The 16,743-nt window shown below is 34.0% G+C and overlaps 1 protein-coding gene across 3 annotated transcripts in view; it reads right to left on the bottom strand.

The window, feature by feature from the left end:
• The window catches only part of LOC140441917 (sodium-coupled monocarboxylate transporter 2-like), an 81,020-nt gene that overhangs the window by 37,490 nt on the left and 26,787 nt on the right, over positions 1-16,743 (bottom strand). For 2 of the 3 annotated variants that reach the window (XM_072532915.1, XM_072532918.1), the window contains exon 1: positions 9,596-9,826. The exons of the other annotated variant lie outside the window; for it this stretch is intronic. The gene's annotated coding sequence lies outside the window, so the exon portion shown is untranslated. Of the gene's footprint in view, positions 1-9,595; positions 9,827-16,743 lie in introns of those variants that run through there. 3 annotated transcript variants of the gene reach the window in all.

Below are 16,743 nucleotides of genomic sequence, written 5' to 3'. Positions count from 1 at the left end.
TAGACCGAGCAGAGATTTTAATTGTAAAAAATATTCAAAAACAAAATTTAAATTTAGAATTTCAGGAGTTAACAAAAAATAATTTTGTAAAAAATAAATCTATACAGAAATTGTGTCCTTTTGTGGACCCACACTTAAAACTTATAAGAGTGGGAGGCCGTTTAGGTAATACTCATTTAAATTACGATCAAAAACACCCTATTTTGTTACCCAGTAATTATAAAATTGTTTATCTATTGTTAAAAAGAGAACACATTCGTTTGCACCACGCAGGTGCTCAAACAGTGTTAGGAAATTTCCGTACTAGGTACTGGCCTATGAACGGTTTAAAAATGATAAAAAAGATTGTTAGATCTTGTCACGTATGCTTTAGGTATAAGCAGAGAAATGCCGAGCAGTTGATGGCAGAATTACCTGCCAATAGGGTAACGCCCAACCGAGCCTTTACAAATGTAATGGTAGACTATGGGGGTTATTTTCAGATTAAAACTTCTACATTGCGAAAGGCCTCATTAGTTAAATGTTACATGGCAGTTTTTGTATGCACGGTTACAAAAGCCGTTCATTTGGAATTAGTTTCCGATTTGTCTACAGAGGCATATATAATGGCACTAAAACGTTTTGTAAGTAGAAGGGGGTTGCCGAAATCTATTTTGTCAGATAACGGTACGTGTTTTTGGGGATGTCGAAACAAATATAAAGAATTAAAAACTTTTTTCCAGAAGTCGGAGGTAAAGGCGGAAATAAAGAATTATTGTTTAAATAATTTCATAGAATTTAAATTTTTAACACCTCAAGCACCCCATCAGGGTGGCTTACATGAAGCTGGCGTAAAAAGGGCCAAATATCACATTTATAGGATGTTAGGTGATACTAAATTAACTTTCGAACAATTCTATACGGTGCTAACCCAAATAGAGGCCGTAATGAACTCTCGCCCTCTGACACCCATCTCCAACGATGCAAATGACTTAAGTAGTCTCACCCCGGGACATTTTCTAATAGGAGAAAGTCTAGTGAATTTACCTGAAAGGGATATTTTAAATGTTAATGAAAACAGACTGTCTGTATACGAAAAGTTAACTCGAATTCAACAAACCTTTTGGAAACGCTGGAGTTTAGACTATTTATCTGAACTCCAGGCCCGTAATAAGTGGTATTTAGAGCGGGACAATTTGAAATTAAATGACCTAGTCTTACTAAAAGACGATAATTTGCCACCAATGAAATGGAAATTGGCAAGAGTAATAAAAATACATCCGGGTTCGGACGGTAAGGTGCGAAATGTGGAAGTAAGGACATCTACTGGTATATATACCAGACCCATTACTAAATTATGTATTTTACCTTTAGAAAAGGAGATGCTGGCTTTCGAGAAGGAAAGTCTGGTAAATATGACTAAAATAGTAGACTTAAAGGGAAAATGTAACATCAACTTCGAAAAGGTTACGGCCTGAGGTTCCGAGGGAACAAAAATTTCTTCCGAAATTGGGTCTTGGGAATTTCCCAAGCCGGGGGAAAAATGTTACGGTTCTGTAACGATAAAATTTTTAAATAAAATATAATATTAATAAAAAGAAAATAAAGCACGCCGCTGTTCAAATGTTAATAAAGGAATTATTTCTGTGGTCATATCAAGGGGTCTTTTTTCTAAAGTGTAAGAATAGTTATCTATTGCATATGATACGAATTAAAGCGAGATGGACATGTCTCGCCCAAATATCAGAACTAGTTTTGCAGCCTATACAAAAATATGGATGGGTTCGTCCAAGGTTACTTAATAGCAAGAAATGAAAAACAAAAAGACATTCGAGATAAGACTGGGGAAGTGAGATGTTGTCATGTTGATGAAATGGATTATGCCGCAATTCCGGCAGTTAAAAATTACTTCTAATAATCGTTAATGTTAGTTCTAGTGTAACGAACTTAGTATGTACATTCTGTGTAAAAAGTTAAAGTGCTGAAGGTGAAATGGTAGATGGTTTTACAACAACTTTTGGAAAAGCAAGGTAAATTTTACCCAATATAAAATGCAGCATAGGGCATAGCTGAAATCTAGGCCAACGAATAATTCGACACCTAATAAGAGTCCGAAGAACATCAATAAGTAGACTATTGTGCTTTCTTTTTCTTTAAAAACCTAGGTTTCGGTAACGCGCTAAGGCCTTTAAGAAAATAAAAAATATACAATATGACTGAACAAATTTCTCACCAATCCGCAGTTTTTTAGTAGTTTTATTCAATCATTTTTGCAATAAATCGTTTATACAGATTGGATTTTACTAAGTTCTAATATTGCATTTAAAAATAGTATTCAGTGAATAAGTTAGTATTAACATTAAAATTCAACTATAATTAACCTAACTAAAACCTTTAGGGTTTAAGGATAGGATAGAATTGTCCAGTCCTATCGTATAAATAGGTTGGTACCAATCCTTAGGGTATATAAATGTTTATTTCTTTATGTAGGTATTTAATGATTGAAATACGTTATGTCGTTTTACCTAATCTACACAAGAATTTGTTATATTATTTTATATTAAACCGACTTTCATAACTTATTGGATTTTATTTCTAGACATAGTTTGTTGTTGGATTTACAGGTTGTCCTATTAGAATATAAAAATTTATATTCAATAATACAGGGTTTCTCAGGGTACCTAGTGATTCGTTAACATTATCAGTTGGTCGTAATTACTGAAACTCTGGGTGGTCCACTAAATCGAAGGGTCTTCAAGCGAAGAAGTAAAAATCGCAAGGAACTGTGGGACAGTGAAGTCTTTTTCTGGGTTTAGAATTTTACTAATCACCGGGGTTGGCTTGGTATCACTGTTCTCCCACAGAGTTATTTAGTGATTTTACTAAATATTTCCTATTTAAAATTTACAAGGTCAAAATAATATAGATATAAAAAGTTTTCAGGAACTAGAGAGTCTAAATATATATTTTTATGGTACGTACGAGTATAAAATAGAAACAGTAATAAAATTCATCAATGAATCAATACGTAAAGCTTGTAAAATGCATTCTCTAGTCTATCTATATACAGTATAGCCCAAAATAAACAGTATTGAACTTGTAATTATTTTATTGTTTTAAAAAATACATATTATTGACACTGTATATATTCTAAATGAGCTCCTCCTTTTTCAAGACGAACTTCATACCGATATTCCAGATTTCTCGTAATGTTATGGAATAAAGGTTGTCTCAAGTTCGCGAAGAAGGCTCTAAAGGCATCCTTCCTTTAACTCATTGATGGTTTGTGGTACCCGTTTAAAAACGATAGTTTTGGCCATGTCCCAAATGTATGCGTCTGGATATGTTAAGTCTGGAGAATGTGCAGGATAGGGGAAGTCAGTAAATCGTGAAATTAATTTGTTTGGAAAATATCCCTCAAAAAATTGGCAGACTGATACAGCAGTATGGCAAGTTGCCCCATCCTGCTGGAAAAATTGGTCTCGAAATGTCAAATTACGTGCACGACAAAATTGACGTAGATCAGGGATAAAGCGTGTTAAAACTTGTATGTATCTGTGTTGATTAAGTGTGACTTGCCTACCATTTTCATCGATAAAGTATGGACCAATGATTCCGTGTCCCGAAACTGCACATGAGATACTCACTTTTGCGCTATGTAAAGGATCTTCTTAAACTTCATCTGGTGTGGCCAAGCCCAGAAATCGATTTGTGCGAGGACTTACATGACCTGACAAATGAAAATGTGCTTCGTCTGAAAACAATACATTTTTTAAAAATTTAGGATTTACATACTGTAATGCAAGAATTTTGGCACAATATTCCACTTTACTGTTATAATCCCTGTGATGTAATTGTTGATGTACCTGAATCACATACGAAAATGCACCCAGCTCCTTCAGGATTCTTTGCAAAGAAGTTCGTTTTAAGCCACGATGCAACGCTGTTCTTGTCTGGCTGGCTTTCGGATTTTCCAAGATTTGCTCAAAAACACGTTCATGGTTATCGTTGTTGTTAACTGTCCTGGGACGCCCTGAGTTTCCTTTTCGTTGGCACAATACATCACTCGTATTTCTAAACTTTTCAACAACCTTCAAAATTACAGCATTACTTGAAGAACGTTTATTAAACCGTTCTGTGAATTGATCACACATGTATTGCAGACTTGCACTATTATGTCGGCCGATTCCGTATGAGCGAAAATAATGCTCCACAAGAAACACTTTCTCCTCTGTACTTAACACCATTTTTAACAATTAGGCCTTAATAATTAATTGTTTAAGGATTACTTGACAGGTCTATACTAGTCAATTTGAATATGACAGCGCGCACAAAGAGCCATTTATTATTATTATTATTATTATTATATTACAAATAAGGGCAGAGGAGCGAGCTCCTATTATGCCCAAAAATCAAAAATAAAAAACATCCTTATAAAACTAATACCAATTATAAAGTTAAGTAAACATAAACAATTAAGTATATCATACAAAAGTTGAATGGTGAGACAATAAATAAATAAATAAATAATGCTGTCCAAGAAAAAAAATCCTATAAATAAAATAAACCACTATCAAGTTTATTGTTAAAGATGTTAACACTAGTTGCCGATATGGTGTCTTGATCCAAATTGTTCCAGATATTAAAGATTCTATTTGGCAAGAAGTTCACCCTGGACCTTGCAGTAGTTTGTTCCCTTTTTAATTTGTATCGATGGCCTCTTAATCTTTCGTCTTGATTCAAAGTGAATATGGTGCTTAGGTTCCCAAAATTATGTTTTAAAATACGGAAGGACATAATTAGATCACCTCGAAGACGTCGCTACTCGAATGTCGTAAGATGAGCCATGGATAATCTATCTTCATAGTTAGGTCTTACACGACCGTATGCCAGTCTTGTAGCTTTACGCTGAACATTTTCAAGTAGGATCTTATCGCGAATGAGATCTGGATTCCACACTGGTCCGGCAAACTCAAGAATAGGTCTAACGTATATTGAGTAAAGTTTACTAACAGAAGTTAGAGATATACGTGTAAAACATTTACGGATCAAAAACAGTTTCGAGTTTGCACGTTTACACACCGACACTATGTGATCAGACCAATTTAAGTCACTATTAATTATTACTCCGAGATCATTGTCGGAGGTTAGCGAGTTTAAGGGATGTCCATTAATAAAGTACGGTAGTGATGGGTTATTTTTGCCGATATATAAAACAACGCATTTTTCAATGTTAAGCGGAAGTAACCATTCTGAGGACTATTTGAATATTGTGTCAAGATCTTGTTAAAGAACATGTTGGTTAATAGTTGGATTCACATATAATTTCGTGTCATCAGCGTAAATGGAAACCTTACTGGATACGATGAGCGGAAGATCACTAGTGTAGACACAAAATAGTAGCGGTCCAAGTACTGATCCTTGTGGGACTCCACTCCTGACTGGCTTATCTAGTGAATGGTCTTCCCCAACACGAATCCTGAAGTATCTGTCGGATAGAAAATCTTCAATCCAAATGTTCAACTTTCCGCGGATACCATAGTGATCCAATTTAGCTAGTAATCGACGTTTTGGAACACGGTCAAAAGCTTTGGAGAAGTCTAAGTAGACTACATCGACAGGATTCCGATTGTTTAAAGATAATGACCAATCGTTTACACAATGAAGTAAGTTTGTGATCGTTGAACGACCTTTGATAAAGCCATGCTGTTGGTGAGGGATGATATTTTCTTGAAGAAGAAACTCAGACATAGCTTCCGAAATAATCGATTCCATGACCTTGCCGACAATAGGAACCAGGCTGATTGGACGATAGTTATTGCAATCAGGTTTATTTCCTTTCTGGAATATAGGAGTAACCGAAGCCAATTTCCAGGACGAGGGGAGAGAACCTTGATTAAAAGAAGCATTCATTATAAGAGATATAGGGATGGCTACAGATTCTGCACATTGTTTGAGGAAAAAAGAGGTGAGTCCGTCTAATCCGGGTAATGAATTATTTCGTAGTTTCCATAAATGATGTTTAATTTCATCCGGTGTGAAAGATATATTGTCAAGAGTTTTAGACAAACGTGGGCACATTATTTGAGGAATGGTACCGTTAGGTTCATTTGTAAAAACTTGAGAAAAGAATATCGATAAACATTCCGAAGATTCGTTATTCGAAGAACATAAAGACCCGTCAGCTTTTTGAAGTAACGGTATGGAGACTTTAGAAGATAAAGATGTACGAATGTACCGATAAACTTTTTTACTATTACCACTAGCAATGATAGATTCTTCAAATTCTGTTCTTAACTTTAGCAAAGATTGTTTGACTCGGTTAGAAAAATTACGGTGGGCGAGAAAATCATCAAGGGATCCAGTAAGTTTATATCTTCGCCAAAGCTTTTGCTTGTGTCGAATTAAATGGGTAGCTGAGAGGTTAATCCAAGGTTTTAGTCGGTTTCTGTATAGCTGCCGTTCGGTTGTATAATCAGAAATTGTTGTAATAGCAGTATGAAGAAAAGAGTCCCACATTGACGATGGATCAGAGTGATTAAGAAAAATAGATTGCCAGTTTAACTGGGATAAAACTGAATTTACATTAAAGAAATCAGTAGTGGCATACGTTACGAAATTATTTTTGCAAGGCGGTGTTAAACTAAATTGAATGTGAGCAGTAATAAGTGAGTGGTCAGAAAGACCCACAGGAGAGGACACTTCAAGTGTAGAAATTAGTTGATTATCATTTGTGAAGAATAAGTCTAAAATTGAAGGATTATTGTTCGCTCTAAACCTTGTAGGTTCAGTTATCAGTTGTAATAAATTTGAGTTCATGACAAAGTTTTTAAACAAATTTTGGGAACTGATAGTATCAGTTTTGGAAATAATGGGCCTGCTTATGTCTGGAAAATTGAAATCTCCAACAACAATAAGATTTTCAAGGGATGATAATTTCTCAAGTTTGTTAATAAACATATTGTCCTGAGTAAGTACTGTATCTGGAGGTCGGTATATGCAAACTATATTAAATATGAAAGAGTTATTAGTAATAAGTAAGTGGATAATTTCTATACCGGGTACATCTATTGTTTTATTACTGATTATGTTTCAGTTTCAGTACTGTTTGTTTTGGGCAATACTGTAGAATCAAAGTTTGTATAATTCTTTTCTTTATTATTTTTTTTAGATTGAAATAAGTCCTTATACAAGGACATGGAACGTGTACCATCGGTAGCTAAGAAAAAGTCATTGGAAAGAAAAACGAGCAGATAAATTATGAATATAAAAAACCATATTGGTGGTAAGATTTGATCGTTCACTAAAAATTCACTTATTGCATTTTAAAAAAAATATATACAGGGTGTAATATTTAATACGAATCCCTAAATTAATTTTTCCAAAGCCAGTCCTGGAATTTTTTAGTTTAGCTAATACCAGTCGAATGCTTGATAGTAGTGTACTGTATCATGCAAAAATTAAAAAAATCAAATGAGCCGTATAAACACTACAGTAAAATGAAATAAATGGTCAATTACACAAATCACCCCGTTAATTAATAAAGAAGAGGAGTTGACATTTTTTAGTGGCCACATGATATGCTCTCTGAGGGACTCTACATATGGTAGAAGTATGTAAAGTTCCTCATGACTCACCCTGTATATTACATATAAAACAAAAATCAGTAAACAAACAACAAAATCAATAAACTAACAACTTTATCAGATGAACAACAAGGATTCTGATCCGGAAGATCCTGCGTATTTGTACTAAGACAAATGACAGAAAGGGCTATTGAGTACAATACACCAGCATTTCTATGTTTTATAGACCTGACAAAGGCTTTCGATCGCATCCAAGTCGAAGACGTCTTACACCTACGGTATAAAAGAAACATACCAATTAATATTATACAAACCATCGAAAACATCTACTTTCATAATCGAATACAGGCAAAGATAAATGGAAAACTAACACAGAGTATACCAGTACAAAGCGGAGTCAGACAGTGTCAGACCTGTTAAGCCCACTTCTCTTTAATATAATAATGGACGAAATAATACAAGCAGTACGTAAAGCCAAGAAATACACTATGATAATATCAGCAGAAAAATCCAAATGTATGACAACATCTAAATACCCACTACGATGTAAAATCAAATTGATGGGAAAATAATAAAGCAGGAAGCAAGGTTTAGATATCTGGGAATAGATATAACTAGTTACGGAGATTTTGAAGAAGAAGTACAACAACAAAGCTTAAAAGCAAGTAAAGCGACGGGATCTCTTAATGACACAATCTGGAAGAATAAACACCTAAGACAAGACACAAAAACAAGAATCTATAAAGCAGCAATTAGACCTATATTAACACACATGGCGGAGACAAGACCTGACACATATAAAACGAGACGACTACTAGAAACAACAGAGATGAAAATACTCTGACGAATATCAGGCAAAAGTCTGTTGAATAGGGAGAGAAGTGAAAACATAAGAAGAGCATGCAATATAGAAGACATAAATGGATGGGTGAGAAAACGGAAATAGGAGTGGAACGAACACATTAGTAGAATGGCAGATGATAGGACAGTCCAAATAGCACGATATAAGTCACCAAATGGACGAAGAAGTATTGGCAGACCAAGAAAAAGATGGTACTACACTTTAAACAATTTAGGAGGCTAACATTGAAGAAGAAACAGGCTTTAAAGCCTACATACAAGAAGGAAGAAGAAGAAGAAGAATATGTAATATCTTATTTTTACATAGAACTAAGTAATATTAAATTATTTATTAAAGACAATATATTAACGAAAGTATATTTTAGCTTTTTTTATAGTTAATAATGATAGTAGTACAAAAAATATCGATTTTTGGGGGATTTTTTTCAAAAATTGTTTAAACAAATTACACTGTTTATTAGTTAATTAATTTATAAACAAATTACATATTTGTAATGTACGCAAAACGCAAATAGTACATACAAATTAAAAAAAGAAAGATCAAAATCCATTGAGTAGATCCGGAGATATAAAAATTGTAGTTTGAAGATGCGTTTTCATTTTTACGTGTAGATTTGTGGGTTCCCCCTCCACACACCAGTGCTAGTCTTAAATTGAACCATATTTTTGACAATTCACACAGGATCCTGTTAATGTTTGTACAACTTTTTGTACAAAAACAACGAACCCTTTTCTTTCAAATGCCGACAATTCCGTTTCTTAATTGTTTTAAACAAATTAGCTGTGATTAAAAAAAAAATTAACTTTGCCCCAAATTATCGTAGAATAACTTTTTTTTAATTCGTGTAAAAATGTCCGCTTTGCGAATATGAAAAAAGATTTTATCTACAAGCAATAGAGTTTGCAATCTTAATAAAACAATGATATAAAAATATTGCACGGATAATAAGAAAATTATGCTTTAGCACGTACGTGAAAAATAGCGTATACAAAAGAGAAGAAGCTAGTAATCTGCCTAACAAGAAAAACAAGAAGTGTTACAAATTAAAATTTGAAAAGCCTTCAACAAATAGACAAGAATCTTACACAAAAAAGCAAATGTTCATTTTATATACCTATGTAGAAAATGTAACAATAAACTTCCTTATTTATTGATAATAAAAACTTACCTATTAATAATAAATAACTCTAAAAACACTTTTGAATACTAAAATATTAGCAAGAAATATCTATACTACTCGTAGTGATTTTATAAAGGTAAGTTAGTTCTAAACTGTATTTGTATTAGCTGTCTATTAGACCTGTTTCTATATTTCATTGAACGAATTGCACTGATTGATATAGAAAACAGTTCCCGGTACACTGATATTACTATTAGCGGCAATTCAAAGTTACTAACAGTCTTGGTGCAACATGCAACAATTATAAGTGTTGGTTTGTTAAAAAATCTTGCGAATGAAAAGAGATGGTAATTAGAGATGTGTGTCTTATGGAACTCTTAACCAATTAGGATGCGCTTTAATTCGCTGGATTAATAGATTCAGCGCCAAATTTGGAGCTATTGTTGATAAATACATGCCTCTGTTTTCATCACGTAGAAGCAATATTGTAGTATCGATAGTTTATTCAGAAGTCTGCGCTTTATACTAAGCATAATTGTTAAATGAAATTTACATATTTAATTTTTTCTTACTTTCAATATGATAACTAAAAACTTTTAATGTTAATTGCGCTTCTAATAGGATCCCAATAAATTAATATAAGCTTGGTATAATCCATATAAATAATATAAATTATTAAAATCAAAGTTTAAAAAACAATTTTATGGATTTTCATTTACTGTATTGTATTGAAAGTTCTAACAAACATATATATATAAGAAAAGAAAAGCTCATTTTAGGAGATCTTAATGCACGGACGGGAAAGGCCCCTTAAATATATATTGCTATCGCTTTGTCCTCCATTGACTTTAAGATAAGCCTATTAAGAGCATCCAAAGCTGAGTCTTTAACGTCTTTACAGAGTTTTTAATAGAAAAGACGATAGGCTTATAGGTCTATATGAATTAGGTCTGGTACTTTACGTCAGCGGTCCGCAACCCTGTTGTCTCGTCCGCAACGAGATGTTTGCATGGTTGGAGAAATTTTTTGAAGAAAAAAATATAAAGCTCGAAAAAGAAATTAAAACCAAAATCATCATGCATCTTACAAGTCTTAAGCAAGACTTGGTAATATGATTCCCAGATACGTCACACGGCGACCAATGGATAATTAATCCATTCACTTGTGATCTTAACACTGTGAAGATGAACTAAAAAGAAAATGAACAGCTCATCTATTTATTGTCCGATGAAAGCCTTCGATCTATTTTCAAAACCACGGATATATCCAAGTTCTGGATAATGATGGAAAAGGAATATCCACTGTTATACAAAACATCTCTGCTGAAATTGCTGCCATTCGCATCCATATACCTGTGGATGCGACTTCAATCAGACTTAACGTAGAACCTGATTTGATGATGTCTCTTTCTGATAATATATCACCAAGAATTAATATGCTGATTGCAAGTGTGCAAGCACAAGGTTCACATTAGTTTATATATATATATTTAATGTCGGTTTACAACGTTCTTCGACGTGTTCCTCCGATTTCCAATCTCCATCTCATTCTATCGTTCCATAGATCGTCCTCCAGTTCTCTTTCCCTGATTTCTTTATCAACTCCTTCTCTCCAACTTCTTCTAGGCCTTTCTGGTCTCCGCCTTACTCTTGGTTGCCATTCAAGAATTTGTCTTGGTATTCTGTTCTCCGACATTTTCCTTACGTGTCCGTACCATTTGAGTTGTGTCGTTTTGATGTCATCAACAATATTATGTGTAATCCCCATGATTTCTCGGACTCTCTCGTTTGTTATTCTGTCGCGTCTGGAGATTCCCGCCGAGCGGCGCCAGAAGTCCATTTCTGTTGCTCTAAGCATTTTCTCTGTTCTGTCTGTTAGAAGTCACACTTCGCATCCATATGTTGCGATACTTTCTATTATGGTTTTGTATTTTTCTTTTATTTTCCTTAGAGATGTTATTAGTTAGTAAACTTACGTATATGTACCTATTTTTTTTTTAATAAAATGTTAAAATATTTGCTTGTCTCATTTAATGCCATCATAAATATTATGTTAAATGCATGGTTTGCTCTAATATTACTTTCCAAAATAAATAAACTCTTCAACATAATTTACGAAATAAAAACAGCTAAGTACAACACGGAGGATAATTGAAGTTTAAAAATAATATAAACTCTTTAACATAATTTACGAAATAAAAACAGCTAAGTACAACATGTAGGATAATTGAAGCTTACCTTAATTTCGTCCTGAACCAACTTTTGCACTTGTTAAATTAGTGATTTTTTTCTGGGGTCGCTCATAACTCTTTTTTTAATTTTGGGGTAGCAATATCAAACAGGTTGCGGATCGCTGTTTTACGTAATTAAGGCAAGTGTAGGACTTTTTATAAATTTTAAATACTGCAGCTTTTACGACCCTTCACGATGTTGACCAAATCCTCGGTTGTGTTCATCCTCCATAGTACTTCTTCATTGGTGACTTTGTCTGTTCATGGTATCTTCAGGATCCTTCTGTATGACCATAGCTCAAAAGCTTGAAGTTTTAATAGAGTTTACGCGTTCAATGTCCACGTTTATACTACGTACAGAAGCACTGAGTACGCGTAACATTTAAGGAGCCTTATTTTTGTTTCTAGGGTGAGGTCATGGCTCTTGAATACAGAGCTCATAGTCAATAATGAACTTTTTGCCTTTCTGATGCGACATTTAATCTCTTGGGTATTGTCCCACGACTCATTGATTATAGTTCCCAAGTAGTTGTACTGAGAAACACGTTCAATTCTCATTTGGTTCACATACAGATATGTTATGTTTTTCTTGCTGATGATCATTAGCTTGGTTTTGTTGGTTTTTATATCCACTCCATATGATCTATTTGTTTCTGTTATTTTGTTCATTAAGCTTTGCAGCCCTTCTATGGTATTGGAAACCATATACACTATTGTATAATCTGCATACCGCAGGTTAGTGAGCTTGACTCCATTTATTGAGATGCCTTCATTAATATCTTTTAGAGCCTCTTCAAAAATGTGCTCCGAGTACAGATTGAATATCAGTGGTGAAATTATGCACCCCTGTCTCACTCCCCTTAAGATTTCGGCCTGATCTGTATATTCTCCATCTATTCGGAGCCCCGTTGATTGATTCCAATACAGGTTAGCTATTGTTTTTAGGTCTTTTCCATCAATCCCTGTCCTCTTTAGCAGTTCCATCATTTGTTTATGAGTGACTTTATCGAAAGCCTTCTTCTTGTAGTTAATCAGGCATGTAAAAACATCACAGCTGACATCTCTACATTTCTGAAACAATACCTGTACGCTAAAAAAGCTTCCCTCGTACCAACGGCGTTCACAAATCCAAATTGATTGGGCGCAATTTGTTTCTCGCATTTCCGGTAAATTCTTTTGCGGATTACTTTTAAAAACAGCTTCAGCAGATGGCTTATTAGGCGTATGGTCCTATAGTCTTTACAAACTTTTGCTCCTGGTTTTTTGGGCAACGGTACGAACTCCGATTTAAGCCACATTACTGGTATTTTTCCTGCCTTGTATATTTCATTAAATATTTCAGTTATTATTTTTATTTGTTCTGCATATAATAGCTTCAGCAGTTCTGCAGGAATTTCATCAAATCCCAGTGCCTTTCTATCCTTTATTTGTCTGACAGCTGCCGTTATTTGTTCTGGTAGGATATCGGGACCTGAATTTTCTTCAATGGTGGGTTCTTGTATTGTTCTAAGGTCGTGGAAAAGTTTTTCCAAGTATCTTCCCATAGATTCTTTTTATCTTCTTTAATAATAGCAAGATTGCCTTCATCATATGTTATTTTTTCGCTGTTACATTTTCGGAACTTTCCAGCTATTTCCTTCACCTTTTGATGGACATTGAAATTATCATTTCGACCCTGATACTCCTCTATTTTTGACATTGTTCTGTTTTTTGGTTCTCCTTGGCTTTTAGGAGTAGGACTTTTACGTTTTGCCAACTTTCCAGTACGACGCCCCCTGCTAAACTGGCTTTGAAGAGCTTGAATATGTGGTATCAATACCTCTTATCATGATGGAGAAACAGCCTAATGATACCAATGTCTAAGAAAGGAGATAAAGAAGAGCCCAATAATTATAGAGGTATAAATCTACCAAACACCGCACTTAGGCTTACCACAAAAGTACTAACCAACAAAATCAATAAACTAACAACTTTATCAGATAAACAACAAGGATTCAGATCTGGAAGATCCTGTGTAGATGCCGTATTTGTACTAAGACAAATCACAGAAAAGGATATCGGGTAAAATAAACCAGCATATCTATGTTTTACAGACCTGACAAAGGCTTTCGATCGCATCAAAGTCGAAGACGTCTTACACCTACTGTATAAAAGAAACATACCAATCAATATTATACAAACCGTCGAAAACATCTACTTTCATAATCGAATACAGGCAAAGATAAATGGAAAACTTACATAGTGTATTCCAGTACAAAGCAGAGTTAGACAGCGCGACCCATTAAGCCCACTTCTCTTTAATATAATAATGGACGAAATAATACAAGCAGTACGTAAAGATCATGGTTACAATGGGGAAAAACCAAATACCAAAAATAGATAATGTGATGCCTAGATATTTAAACTCCATCACTTGTTGTATTATCTGACCTTTCAGCTATAATTTACATCTTAGTAAATTTGCTGTTGTAACCATGCAGTTTGTCTTTTTTGGGAAAATTAACATGTTAAATCTTCTGGCGGTTATATTAAATTGGCGCAGCATACGTTGTAAATCCTCTTCACTTTGAGACAGTAGTATTGCGTCGTTTGCATAGCAGATTATTTTAAATTGTTTTTCTCCCATTTGTATCCTTTTTTTTAGTTCTTACTTTTATTATTTCATCCATAATCAGGTTGGACAATAGAGGACTGCCTGTCTTATTGCCAGCTTCAATAGGTTCGGTTAGTTTTTCTTCTACTTTTACTTTTATTGTGTTGTTTTGGTAAATATTTTCGATCGTTTTTATTATTCCTAGAGGTATCTCTTTTACGTATATTAAGTGAATAGCGTCTTTTAATTTAATCCGTTTAAATGCCTTCTTAAGGTCCACGAAACATAGATATTCCGGTTTGTTGTATTCTAATGATTTCTCTTGCACTTGCCTCATTATAAATATAGCGTCGGTGCATGATCTTCCCGACCTAAAACCTTGTTGTTCTTCTGCTAGTGTTATAATTTCATTCAGTTTATTTGTTCACTTTGGTTGTTAATTTTAGTGTTGTGTTTAATAAACTAATTCCTCTGTAATTTTCCGGGTCGGATCGAAATTGATGGGAAAATAATAAAGCAGGAAGCAAGGTTTAGATATCTGGGTATAACTATAACTAGTTACGAAGATGTTGAAGAAGTACGACAACAAAATTTAAAAGCAATAAAGTGGCGGGATCTCTTAATGGCATAATCTAGAAGAACAAACACCTAAGACACGACACAAAAACAAGAATCTATAAAGCAGCAATTAGACCTATAATAACATACACGGCGCGGCGGAGACTAGACCTGACAAATCTAAAACGAGACGACTACTAGAAACAACAGAGATGAAAATACTTCGACGAATATCAGGGACAAGTCTGTTGGATAGGGAGAGAAGCGAAAACATAAGAAGATCATGCAATATAGAAGACATAAATGGATGGATGACAAAACGGAAACAGGAGTGGAACATTAGTAGAATGCCAGAAGATAGGATAGTACGAATAGCACGAGATGAAGTTACCAAATGGATGAAGAAGTATTATCAGACCAAGAAAAAGATGCTGCGATAATTTAAACAATTTAGGAGGCTAATATTGAAGAAGAAACAGACTTTAAAGCCTACATACAAGAAGGAAGAAGAAGTCAATGTTTATTTTTAAATCTAACAAATAAAGACGGACGAAAATTATAACTAATTTTATCCCAGTAAATAATTTTAACAGAAAGAGGACGTCTCGTATATAAACCTAATACTTATAATATCTGGTTGAAACTAATTATATCGGTATCAACTAGATCTAACCAAAAACCTGAGTAATCGTCTCAAGTAACTCACACAATAAAAATTTTTCTTTGTTGATTGAGATCAATTGAAATGTGTCAGCGATTAAGTTATGAAATTAAAAATGTGTTTACTGACAAAAGCTGCTGCAGATAACTAATTAGTTATTCACGAATTGTTTACATTTTTTAGTCTTTATTACTGAATTTGGAGAATAGGATGATAAAGCGGTTAATGCTTGGTTAAGTAATAAAACCAAATTAATCATATTAAAATGGTTTTTGCACATAAAAAATCGATTTCATATAAAAATGAGCCATATACATAGGAAAAGTTTTATATATAAAAAAAAACTTATTTTTCATTTGATTTAAAAAAAATCATCACATTGAAATAGTGTTTTCAAATAAAAAAGAGATATTACATAAAAATTGCAGGAAGCAATAACACCAACCCAGTGGTATAACGCAGAAATTATCATACTTCATAAAAAAGGGGATGCTATCGACCTCAGGAATTACAGGCCCATAAGTCTACTTTCACATAAACAAACTATTTACAAAAATAATTACGAAACGACTAGAAAATAAATTGGAATTTTATCAGCCCATAGAACAGGACATGGAACAAACGATCACCTACTGGTAATAAAAAATCTTATAGAAAAATGCACTGAATATAATAAACCACTAGCTTTAATATTTGTCGACTATGAAAAGGCATTCGACACCGTAAATCAACAAAAAATGTTGGAAGCCTTGACAGAATGCCGAATTGACTATCGGTATATAAATATAATTAAACACATATACTAAAACGCAACAGCCAGTGTTAGAGTGGGTGATCGTCAAACCCAGAAATTCCCGATACAACATGGAGTACGCCAGGGGGACACCATATCGCCGAAACTGTTCACTACGCTTTTGGAATATATATGTAAAAGGGCAAAACTGACCGACAAGGGCATAAACATAAACGGAGAAAAGCTTAGCCATCTAAGGTTTGCAGATAATATTGTACTAATAGCTGATAGGATAGATGAGGCCAAAGAACTTTTAAATCAGCTCTACCTTTCCTCGCTAGAAGGAGGATTGAAAATAAATATATCTAAAACCCAGATGTTGACAAATCTTGTAGTCAGCGAAGATATATGCGTAGGAACA

The sequence above is a fragment of the Diabrotica undecimpunctata genome, chromosome 5 (genome assembly GCF_040954645.1).
Source record: "Diabrotica undecimpunctata isolate CICGRU chromosome 5, icDiaUnde3, whole genome shotgun sequence".
Lineage (NCBI taxonomy): Eukaryota > Metazoa > Arthropoda > Insecta > Coleoptera > Chrysomelidae > Diabrotica > Diabrotica undecimpunctata.
This window is presented reverse-complemented; position numbering and strand designations above follow the sequence as displayed.